Here is a 27,103-nt window from a genome sequence, read left to right on the forward strand (position 1 = left end):
TTTGAGATAGGTTAGAAGATATGGGTAGAACTATGGTGATTTTCGCAATTTTCATTTCATTTGAAGCTAACGGAGACATCATAAGTCACGTCCAAAACCGCGTTTGAATAGGGTTGGTTCATACAATGTTTAATAAAATGGAAAGATGTTTTATATGAAGCGGTGTAACCAACAGGGATACTAAATTTTAATTTTCATAGACAAATTACAGATATGAACTTACGGTATATTATTTATTGCAAATATTTATAAATGAATCTGATACATACATTTATACATATAATTATATTAGCGCCAGAAAGATAGTCTGTCGTTTGTATTTCTACTCTTATCACGAGGCTGGTGTACCCCACCCCAATCCCCTAAAAAAGATGACACGCATTAATTAATTGCACATTCATCTTTTTGTAAAGCCTCAAGCAATAGGCGAGGCTGATGTCCTCCGCCTCAATCCCAAAATAAATAGATGAAATTCTTTAGTTAATTGCACATTTCTCTTTCTATAAACAATCTAACCATCAGACTGTTTATTACTCTTCCTGAGTAGAATAATGATAATTTTTGATTTTAGTCATGGTATGGATATAATGAAACTGTGCACCAAGTTTCACCACTCACCCTTCAATTTGAAGCAGAGATGTTATGTTCTAAAGTTTTGGCCTACCAACTTGCTTACATCTGCTCAATCAAGGCAATCACCTTGCTGACACAAAGTTCGAACATTTTAGATCAATTAGCTGCAGTGTTATTGTGTCCCAAATCGTGAGATGGACATACAGACTGGCGGATGAACCCATTTTGATAGCCCCCTACTTTCCGGGAAAGGCTGGGGACAAAACGGAATACATTTAGTTTCTTTGTAATTTGAAATATATTTGTTTCAGTGGTGTATCTGAAAGACTGTTATGCCAAAAATTATCTATGCCAGAACTGTCCATGGTTCCTGTTAAAAGACTATTGGTACAATTGACTTGACTATCGTACCACCATCCGCCTCCAAATCTCTTGGCACATTCATTGCTTCCAGTATAATCAACATCGTATGTGGAGAAAGGATTGTTGTTTAAGTTGATAATACCAGTCAAACTGTCACCACAGTCAAGCATACCAGGACCACTAGTATATATCTTATAGGATGTTGATTTATTACTAATAGCGAAGTTGTAGTAATAATTGACGCAAAATGACGAATCAGGCATATAAAGGATGACTCCCAATTTGTAGGTACCGCCTGAGTAACCAAGTATATATAGTAAGTTTTTGAAACCTAGCCATTTGTTTGACGCAACATTACCAAAACCCTCTTCATATTCTATCAATGTTCTATTAAAGTTTTCAAATAAACAGTCTTGATTACGATGAAATATTATAGTCCATCCACCATAGCCAAATGTGCACAGTACTTCAAAAGAATTAGGAGACGTCACTGGTTTAATATTGGTTAATACATCAGTAGGATATCTTAAACCACTATTGAAACCTTCCTGGCAGTCTGGAATTGAATCAACAAAAAATTAAATGAAAGAGTTAAATCTGCCTACGTTATATAGACATTTATTCACATGGCAAGCCCATAATCAGTTCTCTCGGTCATTGGGTGGCTTAGATATTAGATGCCGCCAATATCCACCTTAAGAGTGACTGTCGATTGATAAATAAGATTTCGTTTATTATCGTGGCAATGGTACTTGGCAATCGAGAATATGAACTCCCAATAGGCAATCGTCGCACACAATTTAGGTTATTTCTTCTCTAAACTTCAAACATTGATAAGTTCGCTCATTTTCATCATCTATTTTTATAAGCCCGCATGTCTTGTCCCCTGTCCTTCTATCAGGAATGGGCCTGTGAATGCGATAGAGGCGCCTTTGAGCTACTCCTGCCCCCATTGCCGAAAACACCTCGTGTATGCAATAGAGGCATCAGTTTTTAACGGGTTTGGATCATAGAAAAAACCCTGTGAACACTATAGGACTATAGCTTTTAATAGACTTTTTTGAAATTTGTTCGGAATCATTGGGGTCATAAAAAGATGAACCCTATTGATTTTCAACGTCCCCATTTGCCTAAACCCTTGCGAACGTTATAGCAGCTACAGTTTTTAACGAATGTTTTTAAAATTTGGGTCAAGAGAGGACAATTATAGTCCATCTATTTTTAGCATTCCACGACTTTTCATTCCAGAGTTATCCCCCTTTGCAGAAAACCTAGTGACGGCAATATATTCTAGATTAGAGGACGATCACAACCGACCTTCCACATTCGCTAAGAAAGTGTCAAAGAATTTCCTAAACCTTGATATTCAAAATACTCAAATAGATTTATAATGTTAAAAGACGAAGAAAGCAATGAGACTCTACCCGTAATAATATCTTGACACTGGTCTCCATAGTGGCCTAAAGGACAGGCACAAATTGAATCCACGCAACCAATTGTCTGTAAAATACAAATATAAGAATAATTGTGGATATAGGGTGTTATTTAGTTATACCGAGGAATACTACACATTGCATACTAATCAATTGAACTGTATTAATGCATTAAACCGTCTTTTCAAATGGGTGCCAGATTAAAATTTGTGTATTGTGAGCGAAATGAAGTTTTATTTTAAAACCGTACAATTATATACAAAGAATTTATTTTTCTGTTTATGTGCTCAAGAGAAATTTATTACGCAAATAAATATATGAGGAAAATGAAAATTTTAACGTATTCCAAAATACCAGTGAAAGCTGCTAGTGCAACACGTAACAGACCTACGGCGCAAGGAAAACATGAACTCACTTGCGTCATAAAAAGCATGTTTGGGAAATTACCCATTGCATTGCGAGAAGTTTTAAAATCGCTGTGTTCAAGTATGTATTTCTCTATGGGACCTCGACAACTCATTACAACATTAAGATGGCAAGCTATTGGCATGAAGAGTGCTGTGATGTCATTGTGACAGATTGTATGACCGTTGGGTCACCATCCCTCGGCCATAAGTCGATTATTGCGTAAAGAACTACAGACCATTGACGAACGGGGTCGCCAACGTTCTGGTACACCTCGCGGTACATCTGCAAGGGATGATGCAACATTTTTGCGATGTCATCCTTTTGCGCCAAGCATTGTGTTGCCTATGAGATATTACATTCGTAACAGAAGGAAATAATTCTAGAAGTTATTATCCAAAACCATTAAAGCTTAATAGGAATCGTCTTTTGGGACAACCAATATAACCGTTGAGAATCGATTCAATACACGACCTATATCAATTTCAGATATATGGATTACTGTAGCGTATATTGTGCTGACAAGATTATGTGAACGGTGGACAAACAAGTGTGATGACAAGATACGACTACACTAAAATGGGTTAGATGCAGTCTTAACCCCTATAATATATCTTAAAATACAGATGTGACGTCATCCTTTGATGTTAGAGTACCATTATTTCAAATAATCGTACGGACAATGTGCCAAGCGTAACTTGGTAAAATATTGAACTCGAGTGACGTATTTCATTGCAAAGCACGTGCAAGTGTCCGTATTTTAAGTTGTTTAATGGTCTCGAGCTTAAGACATTGCGTAATATATTGTAAAAACATTCGGGCCTCACGGCCCTCATGTTGTTACAATATAATAATAATAATCTATTTATAAAGCGCTGAATATCCAACAAACTGGTTGCTCAAGAGCGCTATCTACATAAGACATATTTAAAAGATGAAAAATAACCATGATACGATAAACATTTAAACTCAAGGAATGAACAAAATAAATGCTTGAACTGGTAAAATTACCATAAACAAATTAGTTATTAGCACTGTGGGTAAACAGATTTAAAGATTTCAGTCTTAAGAGATTTCTTAAAAGATGTCATGCTTTTAAAGTCTTTAGTCTTTTTTGGTAGCCTATTCCATAATGTTGAGCCACTATGGGCGAAAGTTCTTTCACCACTTTTAATTTTTAATAGAGGACATACGAGAAGGTTCTCATTCTGTGAGCGAAGTGAGCGAGAGGGAGTGTAGGGTGTAATAATTTCTTGAAGGTATTTAGGAGAGTCCATATTATTCAGTGTATTATATGTAATAACATTTATCTTAAATATTATCCTTTATCAAACCGGGAGCCAGTGTATGTTCACGTGGTTTTGTTTAAGTTACGATCCGAGCTGCTCGGTTTTGGAGCTTTTGTAGTTTGTTGATTTGTAAAGCAGGTAAATTGAACAGAAGAGAGTTACAGTAATCCAAGTTCGATAAAACAAAGGCATTAACCAACATTTTAGCAGTGTCGATGTCAATAAATGGACGTGGTTTTCCAATATTATATAAATGGAAATTTATTTTCTTACATGTCAAGTTAATATGAGTGTTGAATTGAAAGTTACTGTCAAATAAGACTCCTAAATTCTTTACAGATTCAGCTGGTTTTACTTTAACATCACCAATAGAAATATGATCAAGGTGGACTTACTCCAAAATTTTATTTTTGCCTATGTGTATGACTTCTACTTTTCTCGTGTCCCTTATCTACTGACAGCCAATTCTTTTTTTTAATTGTCAGATATCCTCTCATCGTCTCATATAACAACTTTTCATCTTCAACTGAATTATCAGTGAAATGAAATTCGCTCGTTTGTCTGTTATCGCTCGTTACTTCAGCCAGTTATATAGAAGAACAACTCGTGTTTGTCATGTTTGACGTCACTGCCCGTTTCTTCACATGCTTGTTACGCGTTTCCCGTAGCAATGATCTCTGTGTTAAAATTATATTTGGAATGTATTTAACCAGTTCTATCACATATGTAATAATGGATGACACCAATATTGTCCTTTAATGTCTCGCTCTCGACCATTAAACAATACATATATCCTGGAAGCGTGAAGTTAAATCGTGTTTCCTTATTCGTTATTCGTTAGTAAAATTTTCAAAAACGAATAACGTGATAGAACGTCTTTCGTTATTCAGGATTGAAACAAAATTAATAATCTTCTTATAAATTTCGTATCATCGTTGTCATGTAAACGGCACTACGGCTTACTCTTATTTTGAAGTCCAATCGTCTAGGCACTTTTGCGTGCAGGCCAATGTGTACACGGGACAATGTGTCCCTTCCGAACGACTATACGTGGTCCCTTGCCAGGCCACCAAACCTGTACGACTAACAATGGAGAACCACGTCGATGAACTTTCGCGGGAAACTAACTCTCCTGGTTAGCGATCTAACGTTTTACTGACTGAGCCACCGTGGCTCCTAATTGAATTGTGAGGAGGATGCCTCGGCAGTAAAATAAACCTCTTTTCACTTCTATGTCATTTTGCTTTTCGAGGATTCTGATTTTGAATAACGAGACAGAACGTGTTACGTTATTCGAGATTGAAATAAAATTATTATTTATCTTTGAAATTTCAAATCATCTGTTTTGTCTCGTTATTCGTTGTTGAATCTCGAAAAACAAATGTATGTTTTGCGACATAGAAGTAAAATAGGTTACTTTTTGTGGTTGAGGAATCCTTCTTATATGTCAATTAAATGAAAAACACAATTTACTTGGCAAATTTGAATCCTTAATAACGAAACACGTCCTGTTTCGTTATTTATGCTCGAAAAGCAAAATGGGTTGTTTTATGACATGTGAAAAGAGTTATTTTTACTGCCGAGGATTTCTTCTTATAAATCAATTTAAAAAAAAACAAAAACCAGTTTACTTGACAAAAAAAAAAATGGACAATAATGATATGAAATTTATAATTAAAAATAATAATTTTATTTAAATCCCGAATAACGAAACACGTTCTGTCTCGTTATTCGTTATTCAAAATTTAAATCCCGAATAACGAAACGCTTCCTGTCTCGTTTTTCGCTATTCAAGCTCGAAAAAGCTAAATGGACTGTTTTATGCCATAGACGTGACAGGATGGTTGTTTACTGCCGAGGCATCCTACTTGCAAGTCATTTTGGAGGCACAGTGGCTCAGTGTGTAACACGTTAGCTCGATAACCAGGAGATCCCTTGTTGGCCGAGAAAATTCATCGAGATTCCTCCTTGACATTTGATAGAGGATGGAGACCTGTCGAGGAACAGCGTACAGTCCTTCGGATGTGGCGAAGAAACTTTGAGCAGTGGAATTTGAATTAAGAGATGGTCGGGGTGCCGCTGTCTGGGAAAAATTGGCCTGTATTGCACATTGCATATTATATTCCCGTCTAAATTAGTCCAGTCGGTTCAGAACAGTAAAACATTAAACCCTATTTCATTCCATATACTGCTGAGATATCCTTCTAAGTCAATTAAATGAAAAACACAGTTTACTTAACAAATGGACAACGATAATATGAAACTTATAAGAAAAAATAATAATTTTGTTTCAGTCCCGAATAACGAAACACATTATTCGTTATTCAAAATTTGAATCCCGAATAACGAAACGTGTTCTTTTTCGTTATTCGTTATTCGCCAATAACTAATAACGAAACACGATTTAACATTACACTGCCATTTACCTTTATGTAACAGGAACAACCAGTTTTGTCTCCGGACATAACACAATCTCTGCCATCTTGATATAATTTGCAGGATGAATCCAGTGAACAATAAAGATATCGTTTACAATCAGCTTTCTCTGTACAAGCTCGGGCACAATCTAATTTCCGTGACGTATACGTTCTTTCGATAAATCTGCTAGGATCACAGTTATTAATCACAACATTAGATTTACTATAGGAACCATAACGGTACCCTAAACTTTGTACAGGAGTCAAAAACAGGAGAGAAAGAACCGGGGCTAGAAGCATTGTGTGCGTCATGCTGAATGCCCAGGAACTCAATGAATAGAAAAGTCTGATTGTTACCACGCCCGATTCCGATTTTGAGTTTAACATAAAGTCACTTAATTACTCGATACACATATTATTAAAATTTGGTTACACAAACATCGAATATATTAAAATGTATATTGATTTCTAAACAATGGAATCGATAAGTAACAGATAATCGATCCATGTTTAGCCTCCAAACCGTACCTTGCTTTGTCAACGGGAGTGGTTTATTATGTTCGCTTTCTGCTCAGATGTATTTCGTAAACAATTACCTGCAATAGTTTTAGAAATAAAAATCTATAGTTAGTTTAATATGCTTCACCATGGTATTGTTATATTTAGGCTTTGTGATTATTAGTATTATTAATTTGATTTTGACTTTAACATGGAACTTCAATTTATACCAAGAATTTTCTGTTACGAGGAATAATCACCTAAAAATAGATGTTCGTAAATATAACAAAAAAGACAATAGTTTAATAGTTTGGGTATACTACTTTATACAAACGGCGAAATTAACGATTAGAAAATTAAAATAGACCCGCCTGGTGCACAGTTCAGGTTTCCGTCTCGAGTCAATAATTTAAAGCAAATCCAGATAGTTAACGGTTGTATTTTTGATGTACCCCCCCCCCCCTCTCACACACACACTTAACCATAAACACAGCTCCAGGGAACATTTTGAAGAAGTCGATGATATTTAAAAATGTGAATGCAGGGAGTTCTTGCTCTGGGGTTATTTTGTATTTTAACCGTGCAGGTTATAGTAGTTATATGTTATAATTAAAATCTTGAATATTTGAGATAATACATTATTAATTTTAAAAGTGAAAGCCTTCAAATTGAATTCATTTAAACTCACGGGACAATAACTATTTAATTATTCAAAACATTAATTGTGTGTGTGCTATTAAAAGGTGACTAGCCAAGGATGAAATGTTATGTAATGCTAATGACATGTTAATTATTATAATCCCCTATTGTTTATTTATGATTGATCTATTAATTGTTTGATTAACTATTGTTTTATTTCGTATATTGTACATTATTAGGGGACATCTCACACTGTTACCCAGGTGGCAACGTGAAGTTGGCATGTTATTATGGATTCGTGATTCGAATAACGAATAATGAGCCAGCACGTTATTCGGAATTAGGGACTAATAACAAACCGGCCTACCTTGCATCCGACCATAATAACAAGCCATCACGTTATTCGGGATTCGCCAGTAAAATAGACCGGTCCCTTGCCAGGCCACCAAACCTGCACGACTAACAATGGAGAACCACGTCGATGAACTTTCGCGGGAAACTAACTCTCCTGGTTAGCGATCTAACGTGTTACTGACTGAGCCACCGTGGCTCCTAATTGAATTGTGAGGAGGATGCCTCGGCAGTAAAATAAACCTCTTTTCACTTCTATGTCATTTTGCTTTTCGAGGATTCTGATTTTGAATAACGAGACAGAACGTGTTACGTTATTCGAGATTGAAATAAAATTATTATTTATCTTTGAAATTTCAAATCATCTGTTTTGTCTCGTTATTCGTTGTTGAATCTCGAAAAACAAATGTATGTTTTGCGACATAGAAGTAAAATAGGTTACTTTTTGTGGTTGAGGAATCCTTCTTATATGTCAATTAAATGAAAAACACAATTTACTTGGCAAATTTGAATCCTGAATAACGAAACACGTCCTGTTTCGTTATTTATGCTCGAAAAGCAAAATGGGTTGTTTTATGACATGTGAAAAGAGTTATTTTTACTGCCGAGGAATTCTTCTTATAAATCAATTAAAAAAAACAAAAACCAGTTTACTTGACAAAAAAAAAATGGACAATAATGATATGAAATTTATAATTAAAAATAATAATTTTATTTAAATCCCGAATAACGAAACGCTTCCTGTCTCGTTTTTCGCTATTCAAGCTCGAAAAAGCTAAATGGACTGTTTTATGCCATAGACGTGACAAGATGGTTGTTTACTGCCGAGGCATCATACTTACCAGTCATTTTGGAGCCACAGTGGCTCAGTGTGTAACACTTTAGCTCGATAACCAGGAGATCCCTTGTTGGCCGAGAAAGTTCATCGAGATTCCTCCTTGACATTTGACCAGTCTGTGGCTACAGTTGCATGCCGTCTATGATTTGCCATGTTTTTTATTTTGCAAAAAATTCAAATATTTTTCATATATATTAAGTCGGGTGTGCCGCTGTTTTTTCATGTGTTTCAAGGTGTGCCGTTGGCGCAAAAAGATTGAGAACCACTGCCACAGACCATACTAGATTAAAGACAGTGAAGTTGGCTAATTTACGGCATACATTAAATAGTTTTATTGACAGGCGTATACAAGTAATTTCATCTCAAAGTCACCATGTCCGAATGGGCGAACATCAAGCCTCGGCTGTATGGCAGTAAGTGATATGTACCTACGCTTATACAATTGCGATGCGGCACCGGTTTAGTTATGCCCCCGTCAGACCAGGGTGGCGTCCTTACTGCGCCGCTGCGACCGTACGGCGACCAGAAAATGCACAAGGTCGCCGGCAAACGTGAACACAACGCGCGAAAATGTCCCCAAAAACTACAAACTTGAAAAAAAGTCGTATTCTCGTAGTTTTACAGTTCAGATCGCAGAACCTTGGCGTTTGCTTTGAACATGCTCAAAATAAACGCGGTGACTCGGCGATCATTGGCGACCATGGTGACTACAGCACGATAGCTGGTGTTTCCACTACGCTTATGGCGATCTTAACGCGCTCTAAAACTATTTTCCATCGCCGTATCAGCGAAGTAAGTACGCTACCCCGATCTGACGGGGGTATTATTAGGAAAACTTGCCGCTTTTAGAAAGAAGTTCTAAAAACTGCGTCGTTCGAAGAGTATGTAGACTTTTCAGTTCAAACTGGTCCGTGTCTAAAGGAAATCGGATAAACTTGAAAGAAAAACAGCTTCAGACTTTGAAATCTTTGTATGGTAAAACATTCTTCAAATGCGTCGTCATGGGCAACGACGTTGGTAATCCGGAACTTGAAAGTAATCCCAATGGCGGACTTCGTCATACAGCCGAGGCTAGATGTAGGGTACTGGAATCTGCTGAGGTTTGGCCGAGTTGGCGCGAGATATGAATGGGGTCGGACTAACCCCGCTTTCCCCTACCTTATAAAAACATGGTAATGCACGGACTTTTTTCTGTTTTTCTTTCGTGTTCTCTTATCTAGTGGCAGTCAATTCTTTTTATAAATTGTCAGATATCTTCTCACAGTCTCAGAAAACAACTTTTAGTCTTCGAGGGAATTATTAGTGAGCAGAAATTCGCCCATGTATCTGTTATCAGTCGGCACTTCAGCCAGTTATATAGAGGTATGTCTCGTGTTTTCCTTTGGCGTTCGTCACTTCCGATTCAGGAATCCTGTATAACTCAGCTATCGTAGCAATGATCTCTGAGATAAACTTATATTACGAACGTGTTTAGTTAGTTCTATCAGATATGTGATAATGAATGGCACCAATATTGTCCTTTAACAAATGGACAACGATAATATGAAACTTATAAGAAAAAATAATAATTTTGTTTCAATCCCGAATAACGAAACACATTATTCGTTATTCAAAATTTGAATCCCGAATAACGAAACGTGTTCTTTTTCGTTATTCGTTATTCGCCAATAACTAATAACGAAACACGATTTAACATTACACTGCCATTTACCTTTATGTAACAGGAACAACCAGTTTTGTCTCCGGACATAACACAATCTCTGCCATCTTGATATAATTTGCAGGATGAATCCAGTGAACAATAAAGATGTCGTTTACAATCAGTTTTCTCTGTACAAGCTCGGGCACAATCTAATTTCCGTGACGTATAAGTTCTTTCGATAAATCTGCTAGGATCACAGTTATTAATCACAACATTAGATTTACTATAGGAACCATAACGGTACCCTAAACTTTGTACAGGAGTCAAAAACAGGAGAGAAAGAACCGGGGCTAGAAGCATTGTGTGCGTCATGCTGAATGCCCAGGAACTCAATGAATAGCAAAGTCTGATTGTTACCAAGCCCGATTCCGATTTTGAGTTTAACATAAAGTCACTTAATTACTCGATACACATATTATTAAAATTTGGTTACACAAACATCGAATATATTAAAATGTATATTGATTTCTAAACAATGGAATCGATAAGTAACAGATACTCGATCCATGTTTAGCCTCCAAACCGTACATTATGTTCGCTTTCTGCTCAGATGTATTTCGTAAACAATTACCTGCAATAGTTTTAGAAAAAAAAATCTATAGTTAGTTTAATATGCTTCACCATGGTATTGTAATATTGAGGCTTTGTGATTATTAGTATTATTAATTTGATTTTGACTTTGACATGGAACTTCAATTTATACCAAGAATTTTCTGGTACGAGGAATTATCACCTAAAAATAGATGTTCGTAAATATAACAAAAAAAACAATAGTTTAATAGTTTGGGTATACTACTTTATACAAACGGCGAAATTAACGATTAGAAAATTAAAATAGACCCGCCTCGTGCACAGTTCAAGTTTCTGTCTCGAGTCAATATTTTAAAGCAAATCCAGATAGTTAACGGTTGTATTTTTGATGTACACCCCCCCCCCCCTCACACACACTTAACCACAAACACAGCTCCAGGGAACATTTTGAAGAAGTCGATGATATTTAAAAATGTGAATGCAGGGAGTCCTTGCTCTGGGGTTATTTTGTATTATAACCGTGCAGGTTATAGTAGTTATATGTTATAATTAAAATCTTGAATATTTGAGATAATACATTATTAATTTTAAAAGTGAAAGCCTTCAAATTGAATTCATTTAAACTCACGGGACAATAACTATACTATTCAAAAAAAGTAGGGGATATTTGATTTTTAAGTGTTATTAAAGTCACCTAATGAAACTGACGAAGAAACAAATGACAAAATGAAATGAAGTTCACATTCATCGATTTATTCCAAATGATCGTTAGACTAAGTAAGGCACAGACTGACCATTATAAGGGTAAAATGATACCCGGGGTCAAACAGCAAAGTTACCACAGCATCACAATCAAGTCAGTAACGGGTAAATCCTCCTCTGTTTGCCAAACAAGCATTGATCCGACGTGGCATACTCCTAATGAGACGTCTAAGGTCATTTTAGTCCAGATTGTCCCATTCCTGTTGCAACGCAGCAGCAAGTTCTTGGACATTGGCAGGACGTTGTTGACGTTGACGTAACCTCTGTCCAAGCATGTCCCAGACATGCTCGATGGGGGAGAGGTCGGGACTCAGTGCTGGCCAAGGTAATGTGGTGATGTTCTGTCGTTGGAGGTAACCTGTAACGATCCTGGCCCTGTGACATCTTGCGTTGTCATCCTGGAAGATGAAACGGCGGCCATGACGTCGTGCGAACGGCACAACATGGACTGCCAAGATGTTGTCCCGGTAGTACTGGCCTGTAACACGCCCTGCAACAACATGTAAAGCCGTTCTTCCAGCAACAGTGATGCCTCCCCACACCATAACAGAACCACCCCCAAATCGATCATGTCTGATGACGTTAACGTCTTGGAAGCGCTCGTTTCGACGACGCCACACCCTCCTACGTCTGTCCAAAAAATCAACAGTGAACCTTGACTCATCTGAAAACATCACATTGCTCCAGCGTCGATTATCCCAGTGTTGACGATCCCTACACCAACGACGTCTTGCCTGAATGTGATGATCTCTCAAACAAGGGATCACGCGAGGACGTCGGGCGCGAAGGTGACCCCGATTCGAATCCGAATCGTCTGGCCACTCACTCTCACACCAGTGTCTGTTTGAAGACGAGCGCTGATCTGATTTGCTGTGATGACACGATTTCTCAAGGCCAAGGTACGGATAAATCGATCCTGGGCTTGAGTTGTCGCCCTTGGTCGACCTGAGCGTGGTCTGTCCTGTACAGATTGTGTATCACGGTATCTGGACCATAGCCTGCTTATGACAGACTGAGAAACATTCATCGTCCGCGCCACAACCGCCTGTGTTGTGCCGATCTGTAGCATGCCAAGGGCACGTAACCTTTCATTTTGGGTAAGCCGACGCATATCAAAATTTGTTTTCTGGTCACTAAAACAATTAAACTGATGTTTCCACCCTGGAATTCAATGCCACAATGACTGTAACATTCAAAGTCAGAGTCGTGCAAATCTTGGGTTGGACCCCCATGATGATCCCAAGCATCACCTGCATTCCATGCGGTAGCTATTGGTGCGTTTGGGCGTCACATGTAACTGGAAATGTTTCTTCTGTTAGGTTCTATAGTGACTTTTTTCGTAGTCATTTGCATATTTTAGTATTATGCCCCCAAAATCAAATATCCCCTACTTTTTTTGAATAGTATATTTAATTATTCAAAACATTAATTGTGTGTGTGCTATTAAAAGGTGACTAGCCAAGGATGAAATGTTATGTAATGCTAATGACATGTTAATTATTATAATCCCCTATTGTTTATTTATGATTGATCTATTAATTGTTTGATTAACTATTGTTTTATTTCGTATATTGTACATTATTAGGGGACATCTCACACTGTTACCCAGGTGGCAACGTGAAGTTGGCATGTTATTATGGATTCGTGATTCGAATAACGAATAATGAGCCAGCACGTTATTCGGAATTAGGGACTAATAACAAACCGGCCTACCTTGCATCCGACCATAATAACGAGCCATCACGTTATTCGGGATTCGCCAGTAAAATAGACCGGCCTAAATGAACATAGTTAATAACAGACATAAAAGTAAAAAGAATGACTTAGATAAAACATGCAATATTAAATATTAATATAATAATGTTACATAATTATTTGTTAAGTTAAAAAGGGTAAACATACTAGATAAATATTCGTTATAAATGGAAGGAATTGGCTGACAATTATGTTCAAGTTTGACGTTCATTGGGGTAACTCTCGTCGGATGGATGGTTGTGGTTCTGACCGTAGCTTCTTACCATACCATTTGATGTGTATTTGATACGTTAGTCTTTTTAGGTCTATCTGACTTAGTAGCATAAGGTACTAGTCGTCACCCGCGGTCACAATTGTTGCAGAAACCTTGTGTGGTAAGATTCCAGGCTCTTGCAAGCCAAAGTGAGTACCCCAAGAATCAAGAAGATGGAATAAATTATACCCCGAAAATTAAAAGAAATATGATCAGAGGCACATCAATGGAAAATCGAAAATGGGGGTAACAGCGTTTCTAGAATGGCGAATTGTCTCTAGTCAAAACGTAGCAAAGAAATCGACAAGCAGAAGAACACGAGTTGCCCTGCGGCCCAGAAATTAAAAGATAAGTGTGCCGTTAACGAAAACACTAAAATTCCGTATATTGACACTGCATTTCCGGTTAGAGTATTTGCCGAGACAGTTACCAAGCCACCAACTTTAGGGAGTGAATGTCAAACCGTAAAATTCTGCTCCCATTACAAAAGCATTCCAAGCAGTATATACTAAAAGTTGTCAGCCAGTCGAACTGTTAAATTCAGTAACGAAAAATGAATATACACCCTCCAAATTGAATGCAGATTTCCAGCGTACCGAAGAGGTTATGCAGACACGATTAAACAAGGGACAGGTAGAATACCAAATGAAACAAAAGGAATGGGTTTGAGAAAGCAATTTAGATAAAACAGATATTTCGTATATTGAGATCCGACTTAGTTGCATAAGGTACTAGTCGGCCATCCGCGGTCCTGAGAGTGTATGTAGATACTTATTATTATAAGTTTCCCGTATTAAAGATTCGAAGAACCATTCCAGACTCTTGTATTATTTGACGTACCCCATGGTCACAGTATCAAGTAATTTATTTCCTAAGATTGAAATAGAAATTAGCACTGACTTGTATTGTGTACGTGAAAGGTATGGTTTCTATTTTGTACTCTTTATGTCAAATCTTTACAGAATACTAAACAATGGATTTAACTATGAAAACAAGTCAGCAGCGAGACTGATGCCTCCCGTTTTAATTCCAAAACAAATGGATGACACTCATTAATTCTTTACAGGATATATTCAACAGTGGATTTAACTCCCAAAACAAGTCAGCCCTGAGACTGGTGCCTTCCTTCTCCAAAACAAATGGATGACACTCACTTATAACTAGCAAAATCATCTGTTTTTTGATAAAGCATTGATTAAGCAGAGTGTATAATACTCGTTTTAATCTGAGTAGTTAATGTACCGTGAACACCAATGTTTACCTGTGTTTAACCACAGTAGAATATGGTAATTATTAAACCTAGTGAAGGTACTGATGTAATGAAACTATACACCGAATTATGTCACCCTCGCTCAATAAGAAACAAAGTTAAAGGGGAAGACCAACGATTTTCAATAAGGTTTCCATAAAAAATAAATATATATTTAGAAATAATCCCTCCTATAACATATGCAAAAAATAATTTGCAAGCGAGAAATTAATTTTTATTAATACCGGAAGTGACGTAGTTGGTTCGACACGCTCACTGGTCACTATAGTAAACATACAAATTTGGAGCAAGTTTAGCGCTGTATTTTGTGATCGTTTCGCCGTTTGGCAGAAAATCTGATGAAAGGTAATCTATATTAGGATATTAAGAACAAGAACTTACGGTGTTTTGAAGGTATAATATACAACGCGTTTGTGTAAATTAAGTTTCTAAACTGGACACTGTGACACAATTTAAGCCACATGGCTAATTGTTTACATCACGTGATAGCTGGCACGTGACAGATATTAACCGAACACAAATTGGCGACCTATTCGGCTAGCGACCTATTCAGCTGGCAACCTGTTCGTTGGCAACCTATTCAGAATGAGAGCGCACCCCTTTAATATGATTGTGCCAACTTTTACTAATAATATTTCGAAAGCTTATTTAATCAGCTTTCGGAATATATTTAGTTGGATGTCCAGAATTTTGTAAGATAATGCGAAATTACATCTCTATTCTGAGCTAAAGGAATGGATAAATGATAATATATTCTACTTTTATTTGATAGACGTTACGTTGGATTTTATTGGTTGATAAAATAGATGAGTTTGGGCGACTGTTGAATTTATTCTGAATAGGTTGCCAACGAACAGGTTGCCAGCTGGATCGGTCGAACAGGTTGCTAGCCGAATAGGTGGCCAATTTGTGTTCGGTTAATATCTGTCACGTGCCAGCTATCACGTGATGTAAACAATTAGCCATGTGGCTTAAATTGTGTCACAGTGTCCAGTTTAGAAACTTAATTTACACAAACGCGTTGTATATTATACCTTCAAAACACCGTAAGTTCTTGTTCTTAATATCCTAATAAAGATTACCTTTCATCAGATTTTCTGCCAAACGGCGAAACGATCACAAAATACAGCGCTAACTTACTCCAAATTTGTATGTTTACTATAGTGACCAGTGAGCGTGTCGAACCAACTACGTCACTTCCGGTATTAATAAAAATTAATTTCTCGCTTACAAATTATTTTTTGCATATGTTATAGGAGGGATTATTTCTAAATATATATTTATTATTTATGGAAACCTTATTGAAAATCGTTGGTCTTCCCCTTTAACGTCTCACAAATCATCGACAAATCAAATTGCTTGTCTCTACTTAGCACAAACAGAAAATGGTCACCATCACACTTGGTCAAGAAAATCAACTTATGGACATCTACACCAAGTCTGAACATTTTAACATAAATAGAAAATGATCACAATCACACTCGGTCAAAACAATCAACTTATAGACATCTACACCACGTCTGAACATTCTACCTCAATTAGAAGCAGGGTTATTGTGTTCCAAAAGGTGTGACGGGCAGCTGAACATGCTCATCACCATACTCAGCTAATGAACATTCTACACTGAATGGATCTCAACACAAGTACTTGTGTTAAAACTAATCTACACAAGTTATGTGTTGTTTTGCATTGCATTAACACAAACTTGTGTCGATTTATAAAATCTTATGCTTTTTCATATCATTAACACATGTAATGTGTACCGTCCACGATTTGTTTTCTTTTTTAAAAAAAAATCCATACAAAGTCTGAATTCGGGAGTCGACAAGTTTAAGAAAAGCAATAAAGAGCTTAATTCACATCCCGAAAATAACATGCTGTTCTTCACTGGAAGGGTGTGAGTACCAATTAATCAGACAATTGCCAAACAGATTTGAATGTTAATTGGTGTTAAGTTGTCTGTATAGTTTATTGGCCCAATAAACTATTAGATCAAATGAATATATAGTGTACATGTGATTTTCAGCACCCTGGTGTTTTCGAAAATTGATTCAATGTGCAATGGAAAAAAATGAGTAAAACTCTTAATAATGCAATTGGTTGATGTAATCGAAATTGGACAGTATTGAACTGAAAAGTAACCAATCAAATTTAATTGATTATCCACATGTATCTCATAATCGACTTATTGATATAATGGTTCTCCAAGTTATCTATACTTTATTCATTGCGACAAATTCTTTCTTTGATATTATATCAGTGACATTCAGTTAGATATCTAAATGTAGTGAAGTTAGCATCAACAGAGTGCTTTAGCCGTGATATTTTAAAAAAAATTATAATGGTCACATAGAATGCCAGACCGCAGTTTTGTAATTTTTTCAGCTTCTTTTCATAATACAAGAATGATTGCGCATTCACTTTCAGTGCAAACGAACTCATTTGACCCTTGACCCCGAATATCTCGAAAACGACCCAACGGCGAACTGATTACCACTCGGCATCGTATCATACGCAAGATTTTACTCTAGAAAAGTTGGGTCTGGTTTTGTGCCCATTTGATGGACCCCCCCCCCCCCCGCCCCCACGCGCTGAGCCCCCGGTCTATTATATATAAAAAAATTGCTTACAGCCATAAAATGAGATTAAGTGATTCACATTAATTCTATTCTAAAAGAATGCTGCGAATTGTGCGGTTTATAATTTCAATTTTTTATAATCAAATTGAATAGATGGATACAATAAAAGCTTTTAATTGATCAAAAACAAAGACAACTGAAAACAAAAGATATGCTGTTTGACTTGGAAACATGTTCATTATTTAATGAGAAGATTTCCGTCATGAAATAAAATCAATATTCACAAATATCTTTCAACAATGGTATCCAGATAACGAAAAGGAACACACAGTGCAAGTCTTGCTGTCAGCAGAATATTTTATTAACGATTTGCTGCCAACAGAATATTTTATTAACGATGAAATGAGCACGTAAGCCCACTTGACATATTAGTGTATACTCCAGGCTATGTCTGGGTTAAATCAGTAAAACAATTTATACAGTGCAAATATTGTGGCTATTGCCGCCGTTTCCCTGTATTAATATCGCTAGTGTGTTTCAATTTAAGAAAAGAAGATTTTGTCACAATTTTGTTAACGTTTATTACCAATAATCTCTGAAAGATATTAGTAACTGGATAGAGAAATAAACTATAAACTAAACTATAACGCTTGATAACGTTGAGAGAATACCCTTCGAAACGTCGCTCAAATAAATAAGTAGCTGTTTTTCCATAAGTATGTGTTATAGTTTATTGTTTGTTACCAAGTTCCTTTCATAGAATACACATCAATCGTTAATACAATACGTTACGTTTATACAGCACATTATAGAGACTTTTGGCAAGCAGAATTTTCCCCATCCGTATCACGTATCCGTATCATCACGTGATACCTTGCGTCAATGTAGTTTTAGAGTTTTGGCAAATTATCGCGCTGCGTATAACGTATGAGTAACTGAGTTGAGTTATAGTTCTATTACAGCATGATCACCATCAGTACCAGTCAAGTGCCTAGCCTACAAATTACTGGAGGGAGTGAAGTCGCTCGACAGTCGCTGAGCTATTAAAAGGAAATTAATGTTGGATCTTATTAAAAATCTTCGACTTGACAGCAATTTTTGGTTTCACTAATGTATCATTTCAGAAAGTTTATACCTCCTTTACCATATAATTACAACATTTACAGATTTGCAAGGTGCCACCTCCCTAAATTTAGTACGTAGATCAACAGGCATTCAGACAGACAGACAGGAAAAATATGAAAATTCCGAGAAACACTCGTCCAAAATAATGATCAAATTCCATTCTTTATCATGGTTAAAATCACATCAAATATATACCTTCATGCTTCAGGATACACTTAGATTCATAAAAACGCTATGGCACAACATATCAGCGTCTAAAAAAAGCAAAAAAAGACGGTAAAAAGACGACGATGCTGTACGCACCTTTTCCGTATGAAAGCTGTTCAATACGTGCTGCCGTATCCGTGTGCCGTGACACGTATGGGAAATACACACACATTGATGACGTCACACGCAAAACCGACACAGATACGTGATACTGACCAGGAATTTACGCTTGCCAAAAGTCTCTATTAATACAATACGTTACGTTTATATAAGACCTTAATACAATACATTAATATGATGCGTTAATATAATGCACTAATCGTTAAGCAATTATCGTTAAGCAATAATCGTTAAGCAATTATCGTTAAGGTAAATCGTTCGTTGTTCATATTTAATCGTTCATTATAACACTAACAGATAAACACAAATCTTCAGATTACAGTAAAGTAGTACAAATATTCATGTTAACGAAGATGATGGTGTTTATGATGATATAATCATGATGACGATGACGTTAGGTTTCGTTTTGATGATTACGTTTTAATGATCATATTATGTGATGATGATTTTGATGATGACGTTTTAGAATAGATAAAATGATGCCGTTTTGATGGTTTCTCTACAATAACATTTAACATATTTAATAATATTTAACATTCTAATATTTGAACATCGTTTCAAATAAACTTACTGGAGTCTAGAGGGGGAGAGTTGTCCCTTTAAGCGTATTGTCCCTTGTACTTGCAGGAAAACCACGTGCGCTAAGACATGGGCGATACAAGCGCCATTCTGACAACACAACCATTAATTTATGCAGTTAAGAGGATAAACATTTAAATAACTATACATAAATCTTGACCACAAAACATCTATGTACCAAAATGTAATCATTAAAAGCTTACTAACATCTTGTGGGGAACTACAGGGCAAAACGAAAATACGTTTTACATTTTCAAGAACTACAAATAATGGCGACTTCGTTAACTACACGACCTTGACCGAAAATAAAACAAATCTAAGAAAAAGGACAAGGATCATAACATTATAAAATGCCGACTTGGATAAGCAAATTAAAAATAATGTGAATTCTGCCGTAACAGTGGCAGGGGCATGGCGTTTTCAATGACTGTAACGATATCCCTATTCCAATGTCCATCCGTGTTTTAAACAAACCAGCTTGTACTTCCTGTAGTCTTGCACACTTTGTTGTGTATACTATTCAAAAAAAGTAGGGGATATTTGATTTTGGGGGCATAATACTAAAATATGCAAATGACTACGAAAAAAGTCACTATAGAACCTAACAGAAGAAACATTTCCAGTTACATGTGACGCCCAAACGCACCAATAGCTACCGCATGGAATGCAGGTGATGCTTGGGATCATCATGGGGGTCCAACCCAAGATTTGCACGACTCTGACTTTGAATGTTACAGTCATTGTGGCATTGAATTCCAGGGTGGAAACATCAGTTTAATTGTTTTAGTGACCAGAAAACAAATTTTGATATGCGTCGGCTTACCCAAAATGAAAGGTTACGTGCCCTTGGCATGCTACAGATCGGCACAACACAGGCGGTTGTGGCGCGGACGATGAATGTTTCTCAGTCTGTCATAAGCAGGCTATGGTCCAGATACCGTGATACACAATCTGTACAGGACAGACCACGCTCAGGTCGACCAAGGGCGACAACTCAAGCCCACGTCCTCGCGTGATCCCTTGTTTGAGAGATCATCACATTCAGGCAAGACGTCGTTGGTGTAGGGATCGTCAACACTGGGATAATCGACGCTTGAGCAATGTGATGTTTTCAGATGAGTCAAGGTTCACTGTTGATTTTTTGGACAGACGTAGGAGGGTGTGGCGTCGTCGAAACGAGCGCTTCCAAGACGTTAACGTCATCAGACATGATCGATTTGGGGGTGGTTCTGTTATGGTGTGGGGAGGCATCACTGTTGCTGGAAGAACGGCTTTACATGTTGTTGCAGGGCGTGTTACAGGCCAGTACTACCGGGACAACATCTTGGCAGTCCATGTTGTGCCGTTCGCACGACGTCATGGCCGCCGTTTCATCTTCCAGGATGACAACGCAAGATGTCACAGGGCCAGGATCGTTACAGGTTACCCCCAACAACAGAACATCACCACATTACCTTGGCCAGCACTGAGTCCCGACCTCTCCCCCATCGAGCATGTCTGGGAAATGCTTGGACAGAGGTTACGTCAACGTCAACAACGTCCTGCCAATGTCCAAGAACTTGCTGCTGCGTTGCAACAGGAATGGGACAATCTGGAACAAAATGACCTTAGACGTCTCATTAGGAGTATGCCACGTCGGATCAATGCTTGTTTGGCAAACAGAGGAGGATTTACCCGTTACTGACTTGGTTGTGATGCTGTGGTAACTTTGCTGTTTGACCCCGGGTATCATTTTACCCTTATAATGGTCAGTCTGTGCCTTACTTAGTCTAACGATCATTTGGAATAAATCGATGAATGTGAACTTCATTTCATTTTGTCATTTGTTTCTTCGTCAGTTTCATTAGGTGACTTTAATAACACTTAAAAATCAAATATCCCCTACTTTTTTTGAATAGTATATATCCTTCCCGCACGTTTTCGTATGCTATGAGTGTGAATAAAATCTAGTAAAAGCATACATAAGTATGAAGTTTATTACTGCTACTTATTTGGGTAGAAATACTGACGTTGTGGTCCTACTTCTTGACTAGGCATAACGTTACATGGTGTCAGAAGTACCTAAGAATTTGGATTTGGCCAACCACGTTTGCTGGGGTGAGCGAGCCAACCACGTGCTACTGCAGTCATCATTGTCGACATCTTGTCGTTGATTCTTTGAGTAAATATGGGCGATGCTGATGATCAAGCTAACGTTCCTGGAAATCAGTCGGCGCTTATTTCTAATGTTCCGTTTCCACCTAACCTTAGTCTTAAAGGGAATCTAAGTAAGAATTGGAAAACTTGGAAACAGATTTGGAATGCTTATGAAGTTGTCACCCGACTAAACAGAAAGCCGAGTGAAGAACGAGTTGCAACGTTTATCACATGTATTGATGCCCTCGAGATCCACAACAGTCTGACATTTGAGTCAAATGCTGCCAGGTGGAATATTGATAGAATTTTGCAGTTATGGGAAACTCACTGTGTTGGGCAAACAAATGTAATTTACGAACGTTTCTGTTTAATGAACGCTCACAAAACAGGATGAAAGTGTTGATTCCTATGTTTCTATTATACGAAATGTAGCTGCTACCTGTAATTATGGTGTGTTGAAAGATGAACTTTTCAGAGACCGAATAGTCTGCGGAATGAGTAATAATTCCCTACGTCGTAAACTCCTTCAAGAAGCTAACCTCACTCTAGATACCTGTATTTCTATCTGTAAAGCTGTCGAGGTCACGTTGTCTCAGTTAAAGACCATCGTGGGAGCAGGTTCTACAGTTGATGAACAAGTTAGTTATGCTCGAAAGAAGTCGAAATCAGCAAAATTTAACAACTATTCGGCCGTAAAGAAGAAATCCGTCTCGGCGCCAAAGAAACAACTTATCACAGATTGTTTATATTGCGGTGGAGAGCATAAGCGCGACAGAAAGAAGTGCCCAGCTTTTGGTAATAGATGTAGTAAACGTGGCACTGAAAATCATTTCGTCATCTCAAGAATTTACATCCCCGAAAACAGTCTGCCAACCTATTGTCCAAGCCTGGAGCCTCGTCTGAAAGTGAAGGGGAAGATTTATTGTTTTTAACTTCCGATATTAATGCTGTTGGTAAATCTAAAGACAAATATAGTATATTTGCAGATATGGTGTTGGATAAAGAAACTGTCCATTTGCAGGTTGATAGTAGAGCTTCATGTAATGCATTACCAAAGAATAAACTTCCCAAGTCTGCTAAGATTACTCCAACTAAACAGAAACTTGTCACCTATAGTCAGCAGTCAATTCCAGTGCTTGGTAAAGCTATACCGAAGGTTATCAATCCAAAGACGAATCGAGAGTATAAAGTGAAGTTTATGGTAGTTGATGGAACCAATGTACCCCTACTTAGAGCGAAAGCAGCTCAAGGTATGGATCTTATCAGAGTTCAACACAACAACATCCAGACGTCGAGATCGATTATTCACCTAGCTACTGACAAAATACTCACAGAATTTAAAGATGTCTTTAATGGTCTTGGAAAGTTTGGTCCAAAGCTACATCTTGAAGTAGATAAATCTGTAGAGCCAGTAATTATGCCACCACGTCGAGTTGCATTAGCTTTAAGAAAGCCTCTTAAACAGGAACTTCAAGATATGGTGGACAAGGGTATTATAACTCCAGTACAAGAACCAACTAGTTGGGTGTCAAGTCGTGTCGTTGTAAAAAAAACATCGGGTAAACTTCGAGTGTGTATCGACCCACAACCTCTCAATACAGCGTTGAAGAGATGTCATTACCCTTTACCTGTCATCGACGATATTTTGCCTGAGCTGTCTAAAGTCAAGGTATTCAGTAAAGCTGATCTCTCACAAGGTTTTCTCCAAATAGAATTGGACGAAGAGTCGAGTTATCTTACTACTTTTCAAACCCCATGGGGAAGATACAGATACCTACGTATGCCGTTTGGATTTTCTCCAGCTCCCGAGATTTTTCAGCAAACGCTAGATCAAAGCTTAGAAGGGTTACCTGGTATATTCAAATTAGCTGATGACATCGTCATAATTGGTCATGGTGACACGGTCGATGAAGCCACTTTAAACCACTACAGAAACCTTAGAGGATTGTTACAGAGATGTCGTGAGAAGAATATTAAGCTGAACCGGGAGATATTTGTTTGAATTGTAAACAGATTCTATTTTTTGGACTTTTGTTAACCCATGAAGGTCTTAAGCCTGATCCAGCCAAGGTTAAAGCTATTACTGAAATGCAACAACCTGATGATGTGCCTGGTGTTCAACGTATCATGGGAATCGTAAAATATCTATCAAGATTTCTTAATGGATTATCTGAAGTCTGTGAGCCGATCCGACGACTGACTCACAAGGATGTCCCATGGTCATTGGGTGAGGAACAAGATATTTCATTTCAAAAGATGAAAGATGCAGTCACTTCTGCTCCTATCCTTAAATACTTTGATCCAGAATCTCCAGCTGAGGGTCAAGGTGATGCCTCATCGAAGGGATTGGGATTCGCATTGTTGCAGGGAGATCAACCAATCAATTACTCCAGTCGCACCCTGACCAAGGCAGAGGAAAAGTATTCTCAAATAGAGAAAGAGTTACTTGCTCTTGTATTTGGAATGGAGAGGAATCACCAATATGTATATGGTCGGAAAGTAGTATTATGGACTGACCACAAACCCCTAGTCAGAATTTACAAGAAGTCTTTACATCTTGCACCACGTCGCCTTCAAAGACTATTGTTACGTCTTCAAAAGTATGATGTTATCATACAGTATAAAAGTGGAACAGAGATGTACCTAGCCGACACTTTGTCTAGAGCTTCAATACAGAACGATGGTATAATCTCAGAGGCTGAAAGGGATGTCGAAAGTGTCAACATGTTGGACTACTTGCCAATGTCTGAACCTTAAGTTGAGGAAATCAAGAAGGAAACTTCAGAGGATCAAGTCCTACTGTCCCTCAAGGGCATTATCTTGAAAGGATGGCCAGATAACAGTTCCAGTCTGCCGGAATATTTGAGAGTTTACTATCCCAGCCGGGATGGGTTGGCCGTTCAGGATGGCATAATTTATAAAGGTTACAGGTGTATTGTGCCTGCAAGTCTGCGCCAAAAGATTCGAACCAAATTACACAATTCACATACTGGTATACAGTCATGCCTTAGACGAGCCCGTGAAGTAGTGTATTGGCCTGGGATGAACAAGGATTTGGCAGATTACATCTCTAAATGTGAAACTTGCAATACCTTTCAAAAAAAGCAACAAAAAGAGGCAATCATATGTCGAGATGTTGGAATAAGAGCTTGGGAAGCTGCGGCTTCAGATATATTTACCTTCAAAAATAAGGACTATCTGTGCACGGTTGATTACTTCTCGGATTACTTTGAAATTGACCGCCTGTATGAAAAAACTGCATCTGAAGTAATAAAGAAAACAAAGAGGATATTTGCCACTCACGGAATTCCAGATCGCTTTTACAGTGACAACGTGCCGTACAGCTCAAAAGAATTCCGACAGTTTGCAAGCCAGTATTCCTTTGAGCACATTACCAACTCACCAGAATATGCTCAAAGTAATGGAAAGGCTGAAAATGCCGTCAAAATAGCAAAGATGCTCATGAAAAAAGCTCAAGATAGTGGTTCAGATTTCTACTCATCACTACTCGACTGGCGAAATACACCAAGTGAAATATTGGGAACTTCACCTGCTCAAAGATTATTCAATCGCCGAACTAGAACCACCATACCAACTGCCAGAAAATTGCTAGATCCAGAGTTCCCTGTATCTGTTAAACAGAAACTGTTCAATAGAAAACTTAAACAGTCGCGGAATTACAACAAATGTGTTAAAGAGCTACCTCAACTTAAATCTGGTGACATCGTTAGAATTCAGCCTTCAACTCATGATAAAGGAAATAGATGGACCAAAGCCAGAGTTGAACAGCAAGTTGATATTAGGTCATACGATGTTAGAGCAGAAGATGGAAGAGTCTATAGGAGGAATCGGAAATATCTGAAAACCTCATCTGAATCATTTAACACATTTTTTTACTCCTGTAATACAGCCGGAACCAACCCCATCAAGATCACAGTCAGAAGTCTCAAAATCAACTCCTAGTAAACATTAAAGCCGCGTGTACCTGAATCAAGAGTTATGTCACCGACTCCTGTAATAACTCCTACAAGGAATGAGACTGAACCGGTATTACCTGTACCATCCACAAGTGTGTCTTCGCGTAGTGGAAGAGTTGTCAAAACACCAAAGTACCTCAAAGATTATTCAAAGTAATAAGTCAGATTTGTGTGGTATCATCTGAGAAAATTAAATAAGCTATATAGATATATAAAAATCAGTAGTAATTGAAATAGTGGCTATATTTGTGTTATTTTTCTTAAAGTTCATGCATGCTCAACTAAAATTGTGATATATTTTAGTGTGTATCATCTTAAAATCTATTATCTAACCTGTCAAAAGTGTTCACAGTGTGTTTGAACTTTATTTGAAGAACATTCATATATTTAAATGTGCTAAACATATTCAGGACATAGCTAGTGAAGTAAATATACTGACTTTAAAACGTTCACTTTATTTTATAAATAAGACAATTTTAGTTTAGAAGGAAAGGTGTAACGATATCCCTCTTCCAATGTCCATCCGTGTTTTAAACAAACCGGCTTGTACTTCCTGTAGTCTTGCACACTTTGTCGTGTATATCCTGCCCGCACTGAATAAAATCTAGTAAAAGCATACACAAGTATGAAGTTTATTACTGCTACTTATTTGAGTAGAAATACTGACGTTGTGGTCCCACTTCTTGACTAGGCATAACGTTACAATGACACTATCTCGTGATTTTTTTAATATGGGCATTTTCAAGCAAGTTTAAAGCGAGAATTTCATATATTCTAAGAAAGTCAAAACATAATTATTTCTATGTCTTTTGCTCAATAGGTTGTCAACTCACTATTATACGATCATAGTTATCATTCTCACAATCAAAACTGTTTCACACCGGAAATAATAATACAATTACCTCCTAATTACCTCCCTTGTTTTTCTATTCCCTACCATGGAATAGCTATCTTCAAACGTTTGAATTTGAAGTTGAAAATGATATTTTTGCGAATTTCTCAACTGGCAATAGTGAATTACATATAGGATTAATAGGATTAATTTTAGGGCTGTTTATACATAGCGTCGATTTTAAGGCTTTATTTTAATACATTTTAAAAATATAACTTAAAAATGTGAAATTGTAGCTTTAAAGGACAATGTTCGTGTACACCAATTATACATACATTATGTGATAAAACTGGTTAACTAGATTCCAAATATAATTTTAACATAGATTTCTCTGATCCGTAACAAAGAATTAAGAAATCGGAAAGTGGCGCAAAAAAAGAAAACACGAGTTATCCTCACTGGCTGAGGT

The 27,103-nt window shown here is 37.3% G+C and overlaps 1 long non-coding RNA gene across 1 annotated transcript; it reads right to left on the reverse strand.

Moving 5' to 3' along the window:
- Positions 1-259: 259 nt before the first annotated feature.
- On the reverse strand, positions 260-6,772 carry LOC126812568 (uncharacterized). The gene is made up of 3 exons (XR_007675989.2): positions 6,490-6,772; positions 2,361-2,436; positions 260-1,492 (listed from the first exon to the last, which is right to left on the reverse strand). It is a non-coding gene; the product is annotated as an uncharacterized LOC126812568 (long non-coding RNA).
- Positions 6,773-27,103: the final 20,331 nt, after the last annotated feature.

Source organism: Patella vulgata, chromosome 2, assembly GCF_932274485.2.
Source record: "Patella vulgata chromosome 2, xgPatVulg1.2, whole genome shotgun sequence".
Lineage (NCBI taxonomy): Eukaryota > Metazoa > Mollusca > Gastropoda > Patellidae > Patella > Patella vulgata.